The 6,018-nt window shown below is 34.7% G+C and overlaps 1 protein-coding gene across 1 annotated transcript in view; it reads left to right on the forward strand.

The window, feature by feature from the left end:
- Positions 1–6,018, forward strand: part of AGPAT5 (1-acylglycerol-3-phosphate O-acyltransferase 5) — a 156,504-nt gene that overhangs the window by 88,268 nt on the left and 62,218 nt on the right. The window lies entirely within an intron of this gene.

The raw sequence follows: 6,018 nt of genomic DNA on the forward strand, positions 1-6,018 counted from the left end.
TGCCTGTACACCGCCCCGAGTCCCTTCAGGGAGAGGGGGCGGTCTATAAATTTTGAAAAATAAATAAATAAAATAAATAAATCCAGCAATCAGGCAGATACAGTCCTCAGACTTTCACTACAGCTGAAGTAGAGAAGGGGGATTAAATTCTGAACGGGAGTTTCTTACGCTGTCTTCATCCTTAGGTACTTTATGCACAGGAGTTGGGCAATTTAAAACTGCTGTGTGGACACATTGGACAATACGGGAAATTAAAATTGTGATGGAATGTTGTCTGGATTCTCAGGAGGGCATTCCAGAGGTCCAAGAGACAGCACAGTTTAGATAGTTTGTGTGGGAAAGGGAGAGTGAAGATGCTTCCTCCCTAATAGTTCCCAGGGTATATGTTTTATGGTGCAAGTAATCAGTTTAGTTGGGCAAGATTGTTGCCTATAGGTGAGTAACAATAAAGGAAATTGCTTAAAAGAGTCTCAACATGTCTTTATTGGATTTTGGAGATAGATATTTATCCAGCCCTTGAAGCCCTGCATAGAATATTGGAAGGCCTCCAATATTCTCCATGCAAATACCTGGCTAGCAGGTATCCAAGAATGCCTACTAGTGATATCAATCTGCCATGGGCACCCAACAGCCTCCCAAAGTTTTGAAATGATTAGTTACAAACAGGTTTGAATCACAATGTTAAACACAAATTAATTTTGTGGTGAAGAAACAGTAACTTTGAGCAGACATGATCTTTGCTTTAAGAGTCAAATTGGGATAAAACCTTTTCAAAGCAATGATGGATAATCCATGGCCTTTCATAGATGAAGCAAAGCTCCCATTCAAATGTAATTACTATTTATGTCAACTGGGTTGATGAGCTTTGGATTCAAATAACTTTATACACATCCACACCCACATTTGTCTACAGGAAGAAGATTCTAGTTGAAGGTCCCCAAAAAAGTTTCTAAAAATAATCATTTCCTCTTTTCTAGGTATGTTTATGCACACATCCCATAGCCATCTGTCAAGAAAGTGTGAACTCCAGAATCCACCAGAGTTGGGTGATGGATGAATTTAAACAAACAATTTGTATTATAGTACTGAACACAATGGGTTCTTCCAGTCCTATGATTCTATTTCTGTAAGCAACATGAATGAATGAATGAATGAATGAATGAATGAATGAATGAATGAATGAATGAACGGTCATTTTCCAGGAGAAAGAAAACATTTCTTTATGTCAAATTGTTTGAATGCAAGAACTTAATACACTTTAACTATGTGTACCAAAGAGTAAGTCATTTATTTATTTTGATCCAAGGACATAATCGTTTGCTTTTAGGTAACAAACAGAGGATTTTGAATTATCACCCAGAACTAGGCAAGCTCCATGACTTTAGCACATCTGGCAGCACTATGCCATGATAAACAACTGTGGGGATGCTCGGTGGGAGATGCACCACCATCTGAGGCAGTGGTGGGTTTCAAAATTTTTTGGAACCTACTCTGTGGGTGTGGCCTCCTTTGTGGGAGTGGCTTGCCAGCCATGTGACCTGGTGGGAGTGGCTTGCCGGCCATGTGACCGGGTGGGAGTGGCTTGCCGGCCATGTGACCGGGTGGGAGTGGCTTGGCAGTCATGTGACCGGATGGGAGTGGCCAAGACAATGTCACTGAATTTTTTGCCCCAATGAATGATCTACAAAAAGAAAATATAAAAAAGGAAATTTATTATTTTGTGCACTTACTACTTAAATAAGATTAAAATAAGTACACAAAACAATAAAAGAGCTACTTACAGAAGGTAAGTAGCTTACTACTTACTACTTGTATTTCAAAGGGAATAAATACATATTTAATTTTACACATGTTAACAGCTGTTGGAATTGTGTTTGCACAACAGTGGAAAAAACAAAGATATGAAAATGAATAAATATTAGAATGTGCAAGAATGAATAAATTGACAATTAAAACCAAGAAGGCTTTGAATACTTTTTCACGTGGAATTTGTTTTATCAATTGCTAACTAACAGAAACAGCAATTAGAAATCTAAAAGTATGAAAGAAAACACCAATTATGAAAGGAAAGGTCATTAAAATGTATAAGGAAATATTATTAGTACTTGATCATTATTAATGTGTAGATAACTGCAGGACATTACATACCCACAAACTCAAACTATGACAGTGCTAGGAAAACACACACACACACAAAAAAAAAACAATCCCCCCCCAAAAGACTGCAGATGAAACCAGTTTTTTTCCCTAACCCTAAGAACAGGAAAGACAAAGCCACAGGAATAAAAACCATCAAGGCATTGTGGGAAATTATAAAGGACAGTGCCAGGAAGCTCACAGAACCAGCAACCACCTCACAATTACCTAAACAACCAGGTATCACACAGAAACACACAAAATCTGGCAAAGCTGCCTTGCACCAACCTGGCCTGCCCATAGAAAAGAAGCCACCTTGAGACACATACCATACACCAACCTGTACACTTAAAAGCAACATATTGCATCACAAATAAAACATTTGCAAAAAGGAATAACATTTCTTGTAATAAACATTCTATAAACAATAAATAAATAAAAATTCCCTAAAAATAATTAAAAACCACCAAAGGACCCCACAGTCCTCTCCCTCCTTATCTTTTTCCTTTTTGTCCTTCGACTTCTCCTCCTCCTCCTTTCCCCACAACCCCATCTAGCACTGATGATGTTACCTAGTTTGGTAGTGAAATGTCTGTAAAAAAACCCACCAAGCTCAGAAAGCAGCAAGGATCCCACTTTCCCCCACCTCCTCCCTCTTTCTCCTTTTTGTCCCCCCCCCCCCCCAAAGACTGCAAATGAAACCAGTGTTTTTTCCCCCCTAACCCTAAGGACAAGAAAGACAAAGCCACTGGAATAAAAACCATCAAGGCATTGTGGGAAATTATAAAGGACAGTGCCAGGAAGCTCACAGAACCAGCAACCACCTCAGAATTACCTAAACAACCAGGGTGAAACACATTAAATGTGGCAAACCTGGCCTGCCCATAGAAAAGCACCCACTTTGAGATATATAAACCTGGTCTGAACACTTTTAAGCAACATATTGCACCACAAAGAAAACATTTGCAAAAAGGAATAACATTTCTTTTTTTTTTATAAATGTTTATTTATTTTTCTTTAAAAAGACAAGACAACACATAAGGTACAAGAGCAGGGAAGTAAAAAAAAAACACATTTTCATCAAGCATGTCGTTTGGTTACAAGTTTTTGTGCGATGGTTTTTACAATTAAGGATGCGTTCACTAATTATCCATTAAATATAGTTAAATATTTCATTGAGCATTACATGTTCAAGTTACCATAGTATTCTTTCTTTTATGACAACCCTTATTTCTTTATCTCTACAATTATGTACTAGGTAGCAATAGGTCTTTATAAAATTGTATCACCATTCTCTCAAAGATAAAAGTGGAGATTAAGTCAAAGAAAAAAAGAAACTCATTACTTCATATAAGACATTTCTATTTTCCATTAATCTTAAAGTTTCCAATCATCCTCAACTCCAAATTTAATTTCCCATTATTATTTGTCAATCCATGTAGTCATTAAATATTTTAATCTATATTCACATCCATTGTTCATTACATCATCATTATTCCATTTTATATTATAAAATAGTCACCAGCCATAATCATACCTAACAATTTAAATCATCTCACTCTTATATATTAAATACATTATTATTCTTATCTCGTATAAGTAAATGGTCTATTTCATAATAAAGGCTTAATATGTATAGAAAGAGAAAAAAAAAAAGAAAGAAAAAAGAGAGAGATTTTTTCAAAACATTAAGTATAACTTTCTATTATTATTACATATAAGATAGGGTAAAGAAAAAGAAAAGATTCACTTCCAAGTTTTTTTATCCAACCATTGATAAAACAAGTCCCATACTTTATAAAATTGCTCATCCTCTAATTCTCTAATTTCAAATGTAAGTTTACTCATTTCTGCACAGTTCATTATCTTCCGAACAATTTCCTCCTCTGTTGGTACTTTCTCATTTTTCCAGTATTTAGCAAATACAATTCTAGCAGCTGTTAAGACATTTATGATCAAATATTTCAAGTCTTTATTGTATGTTTCTGGTATTATTCCCAATAAGAAAAGTTCTGGTTTCAAGTCTATATGTTTATGTATCATTTTCTCCAACCACATGTGTATTTTAGTCCAGTATCTCTTAGCTTCAGGACAAGTCCACCACATGTGGTAATATGTGCCCGGTGTATGTTGACATTTCCAGCATTTTTCAGACTTATTCTTCGACATTCTTGCTATTCTCGATGGGGATAAATGCCACCTATAAAACATCTTATACAAATTTTCTTTATATGCAGTTGACATTGTCATTTTATAATTTTGAGTCCACAATTTTTGCCATTTTTCTAAATCAATCCCATGTCCAAAGTTTTTTCCCCAGGCTAACATAGTTCCTTTCACTTGTTCTTCATATAATTTCACCTCTAATAAATAATCATAAAATTTTTTAATTAATTTTTCATCGTTACCTGTTAAAATTTTATCTAATTCAGTCAGTTTATCATAAAAACCCTCATTTTTTCGATCTTCATTGTATCTAGAATGTATTTGCACATATGAGTACCAATTGAGTTCAATACCTTCTTGTTTCAATTCTTGTATAGATTTAAGTTCACCCTCTGCATTCAATAATTCAGCATATCTAACTGCTTCTTCCCTTTTAAATATTATTGGATATGAAAAGGCTTCAATAGTTGATATCCAGACTGGAATTTTCAAGTAGTGCGACCTCTTAACCTTCTGCCAGTTTAATAACAGAGCCTCTCTTATAGAATGGTCTCTAAAGTAACCATGTTTTTTAGTTCCTTTATACCATAAGTATGCATGCCATCCCAACAGCAAGTCATGACCTTCTAGATTCAAAAGCCTATCATTTCTTAGCATTATCCATTCCTTGATCCACATCAGACTAGCTGCCTGATAGTATAACTCCCAATCAGGTAAACCCCACCCTCCCCTTGATTTGGAATCTTGTAACAATTTACATTTTATTCTTGCTTTTTTCCCTTGCCATATAAATTTCAACACTATTTTATTTAATTCTTCAAAATATCCTTTCCCCAACTTAATTGGAATAGTCTGAAACAGGTATAACAGTCTAGGTAAGATATTCATTTTAATTGTTGCGATTCTACCAAGGAATAACATTTCTTGTAGTAAATATATTTTATAAACAATTAAAACATAAAAGTTCCCAAACAATAATTTAAAAAAGATAGTCTATAAATAAATAAAAAATCCTTAAAAACCATTGTTAAGTATTCCACCAGCAATAATTTATACTATAACTATTTTAAGGTATTGTACCAACTGTAACCATTATTCCACCAGCAATAATTTATACTGTAACCATTTCAAACTATTCCACACACAATAATTTAAAATGAAAGCATTAAAAACATTCAATACACAATAAATTACAATAAAACAATTTAAAACAATTCTATACACAATACATTTTAAAGTATTGAGTACAGAATATTTTAAAATGGTTTATTTTAATTTATTTTGGATAGAATCTTTTTTTAAATAGTCTGAGACAATTTTAAAAAAGAATCCATACACAATAAATTGAAGTAAACCATTTTAAAATATTCTATACTCAATACTTTTAAGTAAAATTATTTAAAAAAATTCTATGCACAATAAATAAAATATTATTTTAAAATACATTAAAAAAATAAAAGAAAAAAAACCAGGTTACTTACCAGCAGGCAGAATCAGCAGCTCTCCGATGCTGCAACAGGCAGCAGACAGGCCGAGAGGCAGGAGGACAGGTAAGACTGTTTAAGACTGCTTAGGGCTTAGCCAGCCAGGCGAGGCTGGAGAGGGGAGGGTGGGGGACTTTTGGCCTAGCCTCGCAGAGGCTTGCCGCCCACGCCAGCCCGGTGCTTCATCGAGGAAAGGCCCAGGAGCCTTTCCTCGGCGAAGCTAGCTTCCCGG

This window comes from Natrix helvetica (assembly GCF_964273705.1).
Source record: "Natrix helvetica genome assembly, chromosome: 2".
Classification (NCBI taxonomy): Eukaryota; Metazoa; Chordata; class Lepidosauria; order Squamata; family Natricidae; genus Natrix; species Natrix helvetica.